The 17,294-nt window shown below is 42.8% G+C and overlaps 4 non-coding genes across 4 annotated transcripts; all 4 read left to right on the top strand.

Annotated features, from left to right (window-relative positions):
- The first annotated feature begins 1,959 nt into the window (after positions 1-1,959).
- Positions 1,960-2,041, top strand: trnal-aag (transfer RNA leucine (anticodon AAG)). Its single transcript has one exon. It is a non-coding gene; the product is annotated as a tRNA-Leu (tRNA).
- A 2,764-nt stretch (positions 2,042-4,805) lies between these two features.
- Positions 4,806-4,887, top strand: trnal-aag (transfer RNA leucine (anticodon AAG)). The gene has a single exon. It is a non-coding gene; the product is annotated as a tRNA-Leu (tRNA).
- Positions 4,888-7,654: 2,767 nt separating this feature from the next.
- Positions 7,655-7,736, top strand: trnal-aag (transfer RNA leucine (anticodon AAG)). Its single transcript has one exon. It is a non-coding gene; the product is annotated as a tRNA-Leu (tRNA).
- A 2,764-nt stretch (positions 7,737-10,500) lies between these two features.
- On the top strand, positions 10,501-10,582 carry trnal-aag (transfer RNA leucine (anticodon AAG)). Its single transcript has one exon. It is a non-coding gene; the product is annotated as a tRNA-Leu (tRNA).
- Positions 10,583-17,294: the final 6,712 nt, after the last annotated feature.

The following is a 17,294-nucleotide window of genomic DNA, read 5'->3' as shown; positions in this document are numbered from 1 at the left end:
AAAAAAACACTGCTGGTATTAGCTGGCCTGTTGGGAGTACCTCTTCTTCACTGATAAGCAAGATTTGTGTTTCATCTTTCGCAAGCTGTATAGATTTCTTTCAAAACAAGTTGTTCCAGAAAGGAAACGATAACTTGCATTCACCTGAATTAAAAGGCATGGGATTTGCCCGTAAGGATAAATTCTGTACAGTAAGACAGGAAGAAAGGCACCGCTGGGAATCGGACCCAGGATCTCCTGTTTACTAGGCAGGCGCTTTAGCCAACTAAGCCACGGCGCCGGCAAAGGGCCGTCCTTTGACAGCCACTTGGACACGTCTCAACTGCTCTGAGACATCTGCGTTCGGTGTGCACCGAGCCTGCTCGCCTTGCAAGTTGCCTCATTTACATGCGATAGCTCCACCACTAAGAGAAAGGATGAGAAATGGCTTTTATCTGGCACTTTTCATGTCAGAGGATCTCAATCTGCTTTCCGTGTACAAGAGGATGTCCAACTCATGTAGCTAAAGACGTAGACGACAGTGCTCCACTGAAATCTTGATCTCACAACCCTCGGCATGACTCCGCTGTGTTCTGCTTTAGACAAAGGGGGGAAAAGACTTCTTTCATCACACGTTTTGCACTGTTTACGGTGTTTGCAGTGCTCTTTCTTAAATGAAAACCAGGAATCGGCACCATATGAGGTGAGACTAGATAATATTGGAACAAGTAGCCTCGCCATTCCATGCGTGACGTGAGCAAAGTGTAATTCCTGTCTTTATAGTGTGCTTGTTAGAGACTTAGCTGGCACCCAGAGCGCTTTAAATCCGGGAGTCAGCAGTCCAAGACAAGAGAGCTTCCTTCGTCTATGTTTTTTGCGTGAAGGGGGGAAACCATGCGTGTGCTGCAAACGATCTTAGTATCGAAGTGCCGTCCCACATAACGGATCCGAACAATCTGCTTTACAGAGGAGCACTGCCGGAGCTTATTGTGGCAAACTGAAGACCAGGCCGACCTCTTCTGTGACTCTTGAACACTGAATCTCAAGGTTGTGAATTCAAGCTCCACGCTGGCGGGAAATTCCATAGGTAATGATCACATTTTCTTGCATGCTAATCAAAAGAAATATTAGGAAACTTTTCCCGATACCAGTTTTTTACAAAAGTAAAGGCACACGGCATATGTGTGCCACATCACGTCCGAGTTTAGTGACAACTACCTCAGAGATTGTAAGCTGGGTAGTTTCAGATCAGATCACTTTTTTTTTATCAAAGGTTCAAGCAAACCCGAATACTTTTGCAAGAGACATTTCAGAATCCCTGTCAAATCCAGTACGATTGCTGGATCCTTCGAATTCGACTGAACTATAGCACAGATCTGCAGTCCACCATTAGAATACTGTGGGTGCGTTGTATAAGCCACATGGCCAAAATAGTTCTAAAACAGGAGATGCATCCTCGTTTAGGAATGTGGTATAAAGTGAAATGGTCTGGGAAGAGTCCTACGTTTGAACAGTTCAAAATAGACGTAAAGGGGTATTTACGGACTCTTTCGAAATGTAAGAACAAGCTGTGCGGACCTTATCTTTATTTACCTTGTGTAATCGTTTTTCATAAAGTGTAATTGTATTATAGCATGTGCCCCTGATGATTTTCTTGATACGTTATATGTGCTCTTGTTTGTATTGTATGTAGTTTTGTTGTTCAAATAAAACGTAAAAGACACAACTTTCCGGATGCGGCTGCTGTAAAGATAAAATGACATCAAGGGTGCTGCACGCAGAGGTCTGAAACCTGCTCCACAGAAGATCTTTATCCAGAGGTGTTAAAGAAGTCGAGATCTCGCCATGAGAGGGGAAGCATCTCAGAAAAAGCAGGTGCAGTCGGTTCCACGGTCATAACGCCACTAAGTCGGGCGACAAGAGCAAAACCCACCCGACCTCCTCCGAGCAAGTAACAAGACAAAGAGACAGCGCACAGCGGGTAGCGTGGCCGAGCGGTCTAAGGTGCTGGATTAAGGCTCCAGTCTCTCCAGGGGCGTGGGTTCGAATCCCACCGCTGCCAGGTGCTTCTGTCGCCACCTCCTTTCAGCTGACTTCAGACCAAAGGGAGGAAACTGCTTTTTGGCAGTCTCTCGAGAAACTAAGCAGTGTTTAAAGATACTTTCTCAGCTTGACATCAAGGCACAAAACAAAAACCTTCTTGCGTCCTCTCAACCCAAAAGCGCTTTGCCACTTTTTGCGTTATGCAGGGAACGACGTCTGCCCAGATCACTTTTGTGTCAATGCAAATCGTAGTGTGCCCTCCGTTTTAATGTTGGCTGTGCTGGCGTGCCGCTTCTGTCTGTGAAACTTGAATGTTCTGCTTCTTCACACCGAATCGTTGGCGGGGGTTGAGCTTGTTAAATCTTTGCGCATAGCGCTCCTTTGGAAGTACTTTGTCCAAGTTCAAAAGCGATCGTGGGATTTACTTCATGCGTTCAAGAAGCATGCCTCGCACGACAGATTTAAATGGGGAATGGAGCCTGCTTCTTGCTGTTTTTCCTGTGGTTGCAGTTACAAAGTTGATCGTGCTTTCACATTCTGTTAACAGTATTCACTGGCTGAGCTTTATCAGTTGGTTCGTAAAGGAATCTCTGCTTCAGTTCCAGAAAAGTCATCTGTAGTGTGTTTTTTTCCGTGCCCATGGCAGTCTTTTAAAGCTGGTAGTAATGGCGGCGAAGTTAATTTTTTATCCTCTTTAAAAGAATAAGGACGGGCTGGGGCGAGCTCCATTTGCCACTCTTTCAGCTAACCGCCAAACTCGCGAACTGATTACACTGCAGAGCCACAGGCGCCTCGCTTTTCTCCATTCTCTGGGTTAGGGTGAAAAAAAAACACTGCTGGTATTAGCTGGCCTGTTGGGAGTACCTCTTCTTCACTGATAAGCAAGATTTGTGTTTCATCTTTCGCAAGCTGTATAGATTTCTTTCAAAACAAGTTGTTCCAGAAAGGAAACGATAACTTGCATTCACCTGAATTAAAAGGCATGGGATTTGCCCATAAGGATAAATTCTGTACAGTAAGACAGGAAGAAAGGCACCGCTGGGAATCGGACCCAGGATCTCCTGTTTACTAGGCAGGCGCTTTAGCCAACTAAGCCACGGCGCCGGCAAAGGGCCGTCCTTTGACAGCCACTTGGACACGTCTCAACTGCTCTGAGACATCTGCGTTCGGTGTGCACCGAGCCTGCTCGCCTTGCAAGTTGCCTCATTTACATGCGATAGCTCCACCAGTAAGAGAAAGGATGAGAAATGGCTTTTATCTGGCACTTTTCATGTCAGAGGATCTCAATCTGCTTTCCGTGTACAAGAGGATGTCCAACTCATGTAGCTAAAGACGTAGACGACAGTGCTCCACTGAAATCTTGATCTCACAACCCTCGGCATGACTCCGCTGTGTTCTGCTTTAGACAAAGGGGGGAAAAGACTTCTTTCATCACACGTTTTGCACTGTTTACGGTGTTTGCAGTGCTCTTTCTTAAATGAAAACCAGGAATCGGCACCATATGAGGTGAGACTAGATAATATTGGAACAAGTAGCCTCGCCATTCCATGCGTGACGTGAGCAAAGTGTAATTCCTGTCTTTATAGTGTGCTTGTTAGAGACTTAGCTGGCACCCAGAGCGCTTTAAATCCGGGAGTCAGCAGTCCAAGACAAGAGAGCTTCCTTCGTCTATGTTTTTTGCGTGAAGGGGGGAAACCATGCGTGTGCTGCAAACGATCTTAGTATCGAAGTGCCGTCCCACATAACGGATCCGAACAATCTGCTTTACAGAGGAGCACTGCCGGAGCTTATTGTGGCAAACTGAAGACCAGGCCGACCTCTTCTGTGACTCTTGAACACTGAATCTCAAGGTTGTGAATTCAAGCTCCACGCTGGCGGGAAATTCCATAGGTAATGATCACATTTTCTTGCATGCTAATCAAAAGAAATATTAGGAAACTTTTCCCGATACCAGTTTTTTACAAAAGTAAAGGCACACGGCATATGTGTGCCACATCACGTCCGAGTTTAGTGACAACTACCTCAGAGATTGTAAGCTGGGTAGTTTCAGATCAGATCACTTTTTTTTTATCAAAGGTTCAAGCAAACCCGAATACTTTTGCAAGAGACATTTCAGAATCCCTGTCAAATCCAGTACGATTGCTGGATCCTTCGAATTCGACTGAACTATAGCACAGATCTGCAGTCCACCATTAGAATACTGTGGGTGCGTTGTATAAGCCACATGGCCAAAATAGTTCTAAAACAGGAGATGCATCCTCGTTTAGGAATGTGGTATAAAGTGAAATGGTCTGGGAAGAGTCCTACGTTTGAACAGTTCAAAATAGACGTAAAGGGGTATTTACGGACTCTTTCGAAATGTAAGAACAAGCTGTGCGGACCTTATCTTTATTTACCTTGTGTAATCGTTTTTCATAAAGTGTAATTGTATTATAGCATGTGCCCCTGATGATTTTCTTGATACGTTATATGTGCTCTTGTTTGTATTGTATGTAGTTTTGTTGTTCAAATAAAACGTAAAAGACACAACTTTCCGGATGCGGCTGCTGTAAAGATAAAATGACATCAAGGGTGCTGTACGCAGAGGTCTGAAACCTGCTCCACAGAAGATCTTTATCCAGAGGTGTTAAAGAAGTCGAGATCTCGCCATGAGAGGGGAAGCATCTCAGAAAAAGCAGGTGCAGTCGGTTCCACGGTCATAACGCCACTAAGTCGGGCGACAAGAGCGAAACCCACCCGACCTCCTCCGACCAAGTAACAAGACAAAGAGACAGCGCACAGCGGGTAGCGTGGCCGAGCGGTCTAAGGCGCTGGATTAAGGCTCCAGTCTCTCCGGGGGCGTGGGTTCGAATCCCACCGCTGCCAGGTGCTTCTGTCGCCACCTCCTTTCAGCTGACTTCAGACCAAAGGGAGGGAACTGCTTTTTGGCAGTCTCTCGAGAAACTAAGCAAAGTGTTTAAAGATACTTTCTCAGCTTGACATCAAGGCACAAAACAAAAACCTTCTTGTGTCCTCTCAACCCAAAAGTGCTTTGCCACTTTTTGCGTTATGCAGGGAACGACGTCTGCCCAGATCACTTTTGTGTCAATGCAAATCGTAGTGTGCCCTCCGTTTTAATGTTGGCTGTGCTGGCGTGCCGCTTCTGTCTGTGAAACTTGAATGTTCTGCTTCTTCACACCGAATCGTTGGCGGGGGTTGAGCTTGTTAAATCTTTGCGCATAGCGCTCCTTTGGAAGTACTTTGTCCAAGTTCAAAAGCGATCCTGGGATTTACTTCATGCGTTCAAGAAGCATGCCTCGCACGACAGATTTAAATGGGGAATGGAGCCTGCTTCTTGCTGTTTTTCCTGTGGTTGCAGTTACAAAGTTGATCGTGCTTTCACATTCTGTTAACAGTATTCACTGGCTGAGCTTTATCAGTTGGTTCGTAAAGGAATCTCTGCTTCGGTTCCAGAAAAGTCATCTGTAGTGTGTTTTTTTCCATGCCCATGGCAGTCTTTTAAAGCTGGTAGTAATGGCGGCGAAGTTAATTTTTTATCCTCTTTAAAAGAATAAGGACGGGCTGGGGCGAGCTCCAGTTGCCACTCTTTCAGCTAACCGCCGAACTCGCGAACTGATTACACTGCAGAGCCACAGGCGCCTCGCTTTTCTCCATTCTCTGGGTTAGGGTGAAAAAAAAAACACTGCTGGTATTAGCTGGCCTGCTGGGAGTACCTCTTCTTCACTGATAAGCAAGATTTGTGTTTCATCTTTCGCAAGCTGTATAGATTTCTTTCAAAACAAGTTGTTCCAGAAAGGAAACGAACACTTGCATTCACCTGAATTAAAAGGCATGGGATTTGCCCATAAGGATAAATTCTGTACAGTAAGACAGGAAGAAAGGCACCGCTGGGAATCAGACCCAGGATCTCCTGTTTACTAGACAGGCGCTTTAGCCAACTAAGCCACGGCGCCGGCAAAGGGCCATCCTTTGACAGCCACTTGGACATGTCTCAACTGCTCTGAGACATCTGCGTTCGGTGTGCACCGAGCCTGCTCGCCTTGCAAGTTGCCTCATTTACATGCGATAGCTCCACCACTAAGAGAAAGGATGAGAAATGGCTTTTATCTGGCACTTTTCATGTCAGAGGATCTCAATCTGCTTTCCGTGTACAAGAGGATGTCCAACTCATGTAGCTAAAGACGTAGACGACAGTGCTCCACTGAAATCTTGATCTCACAACCCTCGGCATGACTCCGCTGTGTTCTGCTTTAGACAAAGGGGGGAAAAGACTTCTTTCATCACACGTTTTGCACTGTTTACGGTGTTTGCAGTGCTCTTTCTTAAATGAAAACCAGGAATCGGCACCATATGAGGTGAGACTAGATAATATTGGAACAAGTAGCCTCGCCATTCCATGCGTGACGTGAGCAAAGTGTAATTCCTGTCTTTATAGTGTGCTTGTTAGAGACTTAGCTGGCACCCAGAGCGCTTTAAATCCGGGAGTCAGCAGTCCAAGACAAGAGAGCTTCCTTTGTCTATGTTTTTTGCGTGAAGGGGGGAAACCATGCGTGTGCTGCAAACGATCTTAGTATCGAAGTGCCGTCCCACATAACGGATCCGAACAATCTGCTTTACAGAGGAGCACTGCCGGAGCTTATTGTGGCAAACTGAAGACCAGGCCGACCTCTTCTGTGACTCTTGAACACTGAATCTCAAGGTTGTGAATTCAAGCTCCACGCTGGCGGGAAATTCCATAGGTAATGATCACATTTTCTTGCATGCTAATCAAAAGAAATATTAAGAAACTTTTCCCGATACCAGTTTTTTACAAAAGTAAAGGCACACGGCATATGTGTGCCACATCACGTCCGAGTTTAGTGACAACTACCTCAGAGATTGTAAGCTGGGTAGTTTCAGATCAGATCACTTTTTTTTTATCAAAGGTTCAAGCAAACCCGAATACTTTTGCAAGAGACATTTCAGAATCCCTGTCAAATCCAGTACGATTGCTGGATCCTTCGAATTCGACTGAACTATAGCACAGATCTGCAGTCCACCATTAGAATACTGTGGGTGCGTTGTATAAGCCACACGGCCAAAATAGTTCTAAAACAGGAGATGCATCCTCGTTTAGGAATGTGGTATAAAGTGAAATAGTCTGGGAAGAGTCCTATGTTTGAACAGTTCAAAATAGACGTAAAGGGGTATTTACGGACTCTTTCGAAATGTAAGAACAAGCTGTGCGGACCTTATCTTTATTTACCTTGTGTAATCGTTTTTCATAAAGTGTAATTGTATTATAGCATGTGCCCCTGATGATTTTCTTGATACGTTATATGTGCTCTTGTTTGTATTGTATGTAGTTTTGTTGTTCAAATAAAACGTAAAAGACACAACTTTCCGGATGCGGCTGCTGTAAAGATAAAATGACATCAAGGGTGCTGTACGCAGAGGTCTGAAACCTGCTCCACAGAAGATCTTTATCCAGAGGTGTTAAAGAAGTCGAGATCTCGCCATGAGAGGGGAAGCATCTCAGAAAAAGCAGGTGCAGTCGGTTCCACGGTCATAACGCCACTAAGTCGGGCGACAAGAGCAAAACCCACCCGACCTCCTCCGACCAAGTAACAAGACAAAGAGACAGCGCACAGCGGGTAGCGTGGCCGAGCGGTCTAAGGCGCTGGATTAAGGCTCCAGTCTCTCCGGGGGCGTGGGTTCGAATCCCACCGCTGCCAGGTGCTTCTGTCGCCACCTCCTTTCAGCTGACTTCAGACCAAAGGGAGGGAACTGCTTTTTGGCAGTCTCTCGAGAAACTAAGCAGTGTTTAAAGATACTTTCTCAGCTTGACATCAAGGCACAAAACAAAAACCTTCTTGCGTCCTCTCAACCCAAAAGCGCTTTGCCACTTTTTGCGTTATGCAGGGAACGACGTCTGCCCAGATCACTTTTGTGTCAATGCAAATCGTAGTGTGCCCTCCGTTTTAATGTTGGCTGTGCTGGCGTGCCGCTTCTGTCTGTGAAACTTGAATGTTCTGCTTCTTCACACCGAATCGTTGGCGGGGGTTGAGCTTGTTAAATCTTTGCGCATAGCGCTCCTTTGGAAGTACTTTGTCCAAGTTCAAAAGCGATCGTGGGATTTACTTCATGCGTTCAAGAAGCATGCCTCGCACGACAGATTTAAATGGGGAATGGAGCCTGCTTCTTGCTGTTTTTCCTGTGGTTGCAGTTACAAAGTTGATCGTGCTTTCACATTCTGTTAACAGTATTCACTGGCTGAGCTTTATCAGTTGGTTCGTAAAGGAATCTCTGCTTCGGTTTCAGAAAAGTCATCTGTAGTGTGTTTTTTTCCGTGCCCATGGCAGTCTTTTAAAGCTGGTAGTAATGGCGGCGAAGTTAATTTTTTATCCTCTTTAAAAGAATAAGGACGGGCTGGGGCGAGCTCCATTTGCCACTCTTTCAGCTAACCGCCAAACTCGCGAACTGATTACACTGCAGAGCCACAGGCGCCTCGCTTTTCTCCATTCTCTGGGTTAGGGTGAAAAAAAAAACACTGCTGGTATTAGCTGGCCTGCTGGGAGTACCTCTTCTTCACTGATAAGCAAGATTTGTGTTTCATCTTTCGCAAGCTGTTTAGATTTCTTTCAAAACAAGTTGTTCCAGAAAGGAAACGAACACTTGCATTCACCTGAATTAAAAGGGATGGGATTTGCCCATAAGGATAAATTCTGTACAGTAAGACAGGAAGAAAGGCATCGCTGGGAATCGGACCCAGGATCTCCTGTTTACTAGACAGGCGCTTTAGCCAACTAAGCCACGGCGCCGGCAAAGGGCCGTCCTTTGACAGCCACTTGGACACGTCTCAACTGCTCTGAGACATCTGCGTTCGGTGTGCACCGAGCCTGCTCGCCTTGCAAGTTGCCTCATTTACATGCGATAGCTCCACCACTAAGAGAAAGGATGAGAAATGGCTTTTATCTGGCACTTTTCATGTCAGAGGATCTCAATCTGCTTTCCGTGTACAAGAGGATGTCCAACTCATGTAGCTAAAGACGTAGACGACAGTGCTCCACTGAAATCTTGATCTCACAACCCTCGGCATGACTCCGCTGTGTTCTGCTTTAGACAAAGGGGGGAAAAGACTTCTTTCATCACACGTTTTGCACTGTTTACGGTGTTTGCAGTGCTCTTTCTTAAATGAAAACCAGGAATCGGCACCATATGAGGTGAGACTAGATAATATTGGAACAAGTAGCCTCGCCATTCCATGCGTGACGTGAGCAAAGTGTAATTCCTGTCTTTATAGTGTGCTTGTTAGAGACTTAGCTGGCACCCAGAGCGCTTTAAATCCGGGAGTCAGCAGTCCAAGACAAGAGAGCTTCCTTCGTCTATGTTTTTGCGTGAAGGGGGGAAACCATGCGTGTGCTGCAAACGATCTTAGTATCGAAGTGCCGTCCCACATAACGGATCCGAACAATCTGCTTTACAGAGGAGCACTGCCGGAGCTTATTGTGGCAAACTGAAGACCAGGCCGACCTCTTCTGTGACTCTTGAACACTGAATCTCAAGGTTGTGAATTCAAGCTCCACGCTGGCGGGAAGTTCCATAGGTAATGATCACATTTTCTTGCATGCTAATCAAAAGAAATATTAAGAAACTTTTCCCGATACCAGTTTTTTACAAAAGTAAAGGCACACGGCATATGTGTGCCACATCACGTCCGAGTTTAGTGACAACTACCTCAGAGATTGTAAGCTGGGTAGTTTCAGATCAGATCACTTTTTTTTTATCAAAGGTTCAAGCAAACCCGAATACTTTTGCAAGAGACATTTCAGAATCCCTGTCAAATCCAGTACGATTGCTGGATCCTTCGAATTCGACTGAACTATAGCACAGATCTGCAGTCCACCATTAGAATACTCTGGGTGCGTTGTATAAGCCACACGGCCAAAATAGTTCTAAAACAGGAGATGCATCCTCGTTTAGGAATGTGGTATAAAGTGAAATGGTCTGGGAAGAGTCCTACGTTTGAACAGTTCAAAATAGACATAAAGGGGCATTTACGGACTCTTTCGAAATGTAAGAACAAGCTGTGCGGACCTTATCTTTATTTACCTTGTGTAATCGTTTTTCATAAAGTGTAATTGTATTATAGCATGTGCCCCTGATGATTTTCTTGATACGTTATATGTGCTCTTGTTTGTATTGTATGTAGTTTTGTTGTTCAAATAAAACGTAAAAGACACAACTTTCCGGATGCGGCTGCTGTAAAGATAAAATGACATCAAGGGTGCTGTACGCAGAGGTCTGAAACCTGCTCCACAGAAGATCTTTATCCAGAGGTGTTAAAGAAGTCGAGATCTCACCATGAGAGGGGAAGCATCTCAGAAAAAGCAGGTGCAGTCGGTTCCACGGTCATAACGCCACTAAGTCGGGCGACAAGAGCAAAACCCACCTGACCTCCTCCGAGCAAGTAACAAGAAAAAGAGACAGCGCACAGCGGGTAGCGTGGCCGAGCGGTCTAAGGCACTGGATTAAGGCTCCAGTCTCTTCGGGGGCGTGGGTTCGAATCCCACCGCTGCCAGGTGCTTCTGTCGCCACCTCCTTTCAGCTGACTTCAGACCAAAGGGAGGGAACTGCTTTTGGGCAGTCTCTCGAGAAACTAAGCAAAGTGTTTAAAGATACTTTCTCAGCTTGACATCAAGGCACAAAACAAAAACCTTCTTGCGTCCTCTCAACCCAAAAGCGCTTTGCCACTTTTTGCGTTATGCAGGGAACGACGTCTGCCCAGATCACTTTTGTGTCAATGCAAATCGTTGTGTGCCCTCCGTTTTAATGTTGGCTGTGCTGGCGTGCCGCTTCTGTCTGTGAAACTTGAATGTTCTGCTTCTTCACACCGAATCGTTGGCGGGGGTTGAGCTTGTTAAATCTTTGCGCATAGCGCTCCTTTGGAAGTACTTTGTCCAAGTTCAAAAGCGATCGTGGGATTTACTTCATGCGTTCAAGAAGCATGCCTCGCACGACAGATTTAAATGGGGAATGGAGCCTGCTTCTTGCTGTTTTTCCTGTGGTTGCAGTTACAAAGTTGATCGTGCTTTCACATTCTGTTAACAGTATTCACTGGCTGAGCTTTATCAGTTGGTTCGTAAAGGAATCTCTGCTTCGGTTCCAGAAAAGTCATCTGTAGTGTGTTTTTTTCCGTGCCCATGGCAGTCTTTTAAAGCTGGTAGTAATGGCGGCGAAGTTAATTTTTTATCCTCTTTAAAAGAATAAGGACGGGCTGGGGCGAGCTCCATTTGCCACTCTTTCAGCTAACCGCCAAACTCGCGAACTGATTACACTGCAGAGCCACAGGCGCCTCGCTTTTCTCCATTCTCTGGGTTAGGGTGAAAAAAAAAACACTGCTGGTATTAGCTGGCCTGCTGGGAGTACCTCTTCTTCACTGATAAGCAAGATTTGTGTTTCATCTTTCGCAAGCTGTATAGATTTCTTTCAAAACAAGTTGTTCCAGAAAGGAAACGAACACTTGCATTCACCTGAATTAAAAGGGATGGGATTTGCCCATAAGGATAAATTCTGTACAGTAAGACAGGAAGAAAGGCACCGCTGGGAATCGGACCCAGGATCTCCTGTTTACTAGACAGGCGCTTTAGCCAACTAAGCCACGGCGCCGGCAAAGGGCCGTCCTTTGACAGCCACTTGGACACGTCTCAACTGCTCTGAGACATCTGCGTTCGGTGTGCACCGAGCCTGCTCGCCTTGCAAGTTGCCTCATTTACAGATGCAGCCATTCAAAATGCGCGGGCGATACCGCATTATTTTCCGGTACAGATGCAGCCATTCAAAGTGCGCGTCACAGACACGTACCGCAGGTGACGTCGCTCAGTATGATGCAAGATGACGCGTGGCACCGCAGTACGTGATTGGTTGACCGACAGGGGCACTCGTGGTCCGTTGGTCTGTCGTAGAAAGACTTACAGTAAACGTCTTTGCTGTGCCCGTTGTAGATGTTGAATTTTACCACTGAAGGGAAATCTTAGTAGCTGAGCATAAAAAGAATAGGAGCATACTGTAACGCGTGTGAAGGCCATAAACGATATTAATTTTGGAACATAAACATACAGTATATAGCTGGTCTTGGTACTTTAAAGAAAAAAATACACACCAGTATCCATTTCTCCCTAAACATTTTAAGCTTTGAAGTCTTTAACTAACGTGATACCGGAGTCAACAAGCATACTTTTAGAATTTGATTAAAAGGGAATATAATATGGAATCGCGTATCTAAACAATTTAATAACGGTATTCGTGTGCTGCGACAGGGCTGTGTAGGGCTGTTTCGCCTGTCTGTTCATGCGAGCTGTCTTGTAGCCGACTGGTCTAGGTGCTTGACTACCATCTGGCAGGTTGTGTGTTTAAATCCAGCTGGTGCCTGACGTTTCTCTTAACAAACATTTCTTCGAAAAAATAGAATAGCGATATTATGGACAATCAATTGACTTTTATATTTCAAAATATCGCAACATGATCAATATTTGCGATATTTTGAACATATCTTCCCTTCTGACAGCGGTTCCTCCTTCTATTGTGTGTGTGTGTGCAACAGAGTAAATTTTTATAGAGAAATGGAGGCTGGACAGTATGCGTTACAATACAAACATTTATATTGATTTAAATCGTGTTCTGATTTAAATCGCAAACGCGTGTTTAATTATGTGTTTTTTAATCATAATCAGGCTAATGCATTTCTACATTTTCTGTATGAACCAGCTTAGAGGTTCATACAGAAAGACAGCTTGTGTTTAAATTGAGTGTAAGGTAATTTATGCTTCTAAAGTCATGGTCAGCATTTATTATTGTACTGTGCTGTAAACTTTTTCTGTGCCTAGTCACATTATTTTATAGCGTTTTTATTGCGTTATTAAATCTGGTGGCGCTGTGTGTTACAGTAGTTTCCTGACTCCCATGTCACATGGTCTGTGATTGAATCCCATAGAACTATGACTTTATTTTTTAACAAACATTTCTTTGAAAAAATGAAACGTTTCCCTTGGTCAGAGATTAAATAAAACCTCACTCGCACCAAACAAATTTATATTTCTAAATATCACAAAATACGTTCATTGTCTTCCAATCGAGTCGAGTTGACATTGGAAGCCTGCCACACCCGGACTGTTAAACCAACGCATTAGCACGTCAAAGCCCATCGAGGGTATTGAGCCAGTATTGGCTTTAGTATTCCCCCCCTCTCCCCTCAATTCAATTCAATTCAAGGTGTTTTATTTGCATGACAGATGGGTACAAGCAGTGTTGGGTATGTATATTGTAACGCTTACGGCAGACAGCCACTGTGTAAGAGCCGGCGCACCAGAGCAGCGCACCGAGGGAGCGTCTGCATTTCTAACTTAGTTTTTAAAATTAGTCAAGCAATATGAAGCATCTCCTTTTACTTAGTGCCTGAGCATAAAAAGAATAGGAGCATACTACAACGCGTGTGAAGTCCATAAACGATATTAATTTTGGAACTTAAACATACAGTATATGGCTGGTCTCGGTGCTTTAAAGAAAACATACACACCAGTATTCCATTTCTCCCTAAACATTTTAAGCATCAAAGTCTTTAACTAACGCGATACTGGAGTCAACAAGCATACTTTTAGAATTTGATTAAAAGGGAATATAATATGGAATCGCGTATCTCAAGAAATTAATAACGATATAATTATATTCATGTTGCAAAAGAACTGCAACAGACATAAAAACTCCCTTGCTTTTAACAGAGCGTTCCATAATTTCTAACTACGAAAATGCCAGGTGAAAGGATTTGTAAACATATTTTGTTAAAGCGAGTCAGATTTTTCCGCAACACATAAAAGACATTTTTCCAAGAAAGTTTAGCCTTTGTCACTAATGAAACCACTAAATAAAGACATAAATATAGAAATCTTAAGATTTGTTTTATTTAATGTTGGTAGCAGGATGAACTGTCAGAGTGTATATTTTGTCACAGAGTTGCTGCAAGATGTTAACAGTGAAAAAGGTATTTAGAAATGAATTATTTCAAGATGAAAATTTTCAGAATAATTGCAAATCTAGCAGGATAGAGAAAGCACAGAAAACTGGCAGTTAGATTGATCAGATTAGTATGAAAAGTCATTTAGCAAAGGGAATGAGAAGAGTGACAAACTAGTATACTTTAGATCTTTTTAAATCTGATCATGTTTCCCTATAACAGTAATAAAAAACTTTATTTGATTTATCACCATTAAAGGTGGCATCTCAAAGCAATACAGTAGATGTAAAAACAGATAAAAGGACCACAGATTACAAAGTAAATGCATATAAGAAAGACAAGCAGTTAGAGGTGCTACCAAAATTAGAAAATGAAGCAGATACAGACACTAAGTCTTCTGAAAAGAAAGGTTCTGAGGTTAGATTTAAACTGGCCCTGGTGTGTGTGTGTTTGTGTCTGTCTGTCCTGTGATGGACTGGCGCTATGTCCAGGGTGTATTCTGCCTTGTGTCCGTCGCTTACTGGGATAGGCTCCAAATCCTCTGTACTGGATAAAGAGATTAGAAATGGATGGAAGTAAAGGCACTGTGTGGATGGAACTATACACAGTGTTAGAAACCCACTATGAAATGGCAGCATCTCACTGAGAATAAAACATTTTATAGTGCTGGCTTAAGGAAACAGCCTTTCCACCCCTCTTGCACATCAGTATCCATACCTAGTTATTTAAACAAATTGCCTCTAATTATAAACATCTTAATATGCTGGCTCTGTGGATCCGCATCAGCTATGTTTGCTAATTCCTTCAATTCATGTGCATCCAACACACAGTTCAACGCTAGCAACTACACAAAATCTAAAATATGAGCTCTACTTGCCACTTACAATACCAACAGTACCAGCTAACTTTAGTAGTGACATTTTCATGGATCTTTTTAACAATAAAATTTACAACATCAGACTTCAGACACAATTAAACAGGCCTCAAAAAAGTCTGGTACAAACATATTCAGCATGGAATAAACCGTTACTTTAATGGTATAAACCTTAAATGGATTCATATTCTCAATAAGATTTGGTGCTCAGTAACATGACTTAGAAAATGACAGAAGACATACGTATCATGCTTATCCTTCTATTTTTCATAATCGTAAACTCCTTAAGGCAGTTACATTTTCTCTGTTCTGACCTGGAGTTACAGAGAAATTTAAATTCTAATAAGAGATTTGTAATGAGGAAAGTCATACCAATCACTCATACAGTACCAGGATTTGCAATTACAATACAAATACTTTCTTTCTGTATGTTTATTTTGCAGTTTGAGTCTATGGCATTCCTTTGGGGGTCTATACTCCAAGGCATGACTTTTTTATGTATAAACATCAGTATTTACTGCTATTAATTACTGTACGATTTATAGTTGAAATCTGAGCCTAGATATAAAGTTAAAATCTCGACAAAGCAATGTAGGAAATACAGAGAGAATAAATCCTTTCTGACATCTAAAATCAGTTTCGATCAAGGTCTCTAAAACGAACAAGAAAAAGAGGATTTTCGGAGGGCAATTACGCTGTGTTTATATAGAATAAGTGATTTATGAGCAATCTAATTTCTTGTTCGTTTAAAACAGTGAAATGTCAGCTGCAAAAGATCGCACCAGAAACAGCACTCTCTCTGCCTGTCATAGACGTTCAGGAAAGGCTGAATGAAGTCATGTCAAGTACAATAATTCTGAGATCAATAATAACAGTTGTAGGACAGTATATAAGGAGGATAAGGATTTTGAAGTTGACTCGAAATCTGATAGGTAACCAGTGCAAGGACTTGAAAACAGGTGTAATGCATCCCTGATAGGATTCTTGCTGTCATATTCTGAACATATTGAAGATTGCTCAGTGTGGATTTAATTTCCCCAGTGAACAGGATGTGCATTTATTAATTCTAGAAAAAAAGCCTTTCTTGATTTCTCTAGTTCTTAGTTTCTCTAGTTCCCTTTAAAATAAACTATTATTCCACAATGCAGAGTATTACATGGCCAGTATTTACACATGATATTTGTGATTTAAAGAAATTAACACAAGCAGCTTTTGGAGATTTAAGTGTTGGCTGAGTTATTGCAGGATAAAAGACTAGAGATGTTGGCAAGAAGAAGATAATTTGGGGAAAGCTGAGGAATACACTTATAACAAGAACACTTCCTAATGGGGTTAGGCATAATTTTGATGAAGATGATGAAGTTAACAGACTATATGTTTACATAGATACTGAAATAAGGATTGTATTTTAGATTATGTGTAGTTGCTGGCATTGAACTGTGTGTTGGATGCACATGAATTGAAGGAATGGGCAAACATAGCTGATGCGGATCCACAGAGCCAGCATATTAAGATGTTTATAATTAGAGGCAATTTGTTTAAATAACTAGGTATGGATACTGATGTGCAAGAGAGGTGGAAAGGCTGTTTCCTTAAGCCAGCACTATAAAATGTTTTATTCTCAGTGAGATGCTGCCATTTCATAGTGGGTTTCTAACACTGTGTATAGTTCCATCCACACAGTGCCTTTACTTCCATCCATTTCTAATCTCTTTATCCAGTACAGAGGATTTGGAGCCTATCCCAGTAAGCGACGGACACAAGGCAGAATACACCCTGGACATAGCGCCAGTCCATCACAGGACAGACAGACACAAACACACACACACCAGGGCCAGTTTTCCCATAAACCAATTAACTTACCAGTATGTTTTGGAGTGCGAGAGGGAGTCATATCACACATATGGAGAAAAAACATGTAACCCAGAGAGAACATGTAAACCCCCCCACACACGATGGCAGGAATTGAACCTAGGACCCCAGTGCTGCAAAATAGCAATGCTAACCACTTTGCCACCATTATAAATGGATGGATATCTTAGTTATCTTTCTAGTTCACAGGTTTGCATGCATAACTTAATTTTGAAAGCCACTGAGACATCAGGTACTACTGTTGTATTTATGAAAAAGAAACAAAACAAAAAACATACTAACAACTGTGCCATCCTACTCCTTAGTTAATACATTTTATTATTCATAAACAGTTAACATTGTTAGCAAAATATTTTGAATTATATTTAACCCTATTTTTTCTTTAGTTTTGTATTTAACTTATTATATGATAGTCAGACTTAATGTATATTTGAACAATGAAAATATATTTTTACAAGATTTTACATTAAGCACTTAAAATTAATATGGTTAATAATAGTAAACTGTAACATGCTGTAACAAGATCGGTTAAACTGC

Source organism: Atractosteus spatula (assembly GCF_055471065.1).
Source record: "Atractosteus spatula isolate fAtrSpa1 chromosome 10 unlocalized genomic scaffold, fAtrSpa1.hap1 SUPER_10_unloc_14, whole genome shotgun sequence".
Classification (NCBI taxonomy): Eukaryota; Metazoa; Chordata; class Actinopteri; order Semionotiformes; family Lepisosteidae; genus Atractosteus; species Atractosteus spatula.
This window is presented reverse-complemented; position numbering and strand designations above follow the sequence as displayed.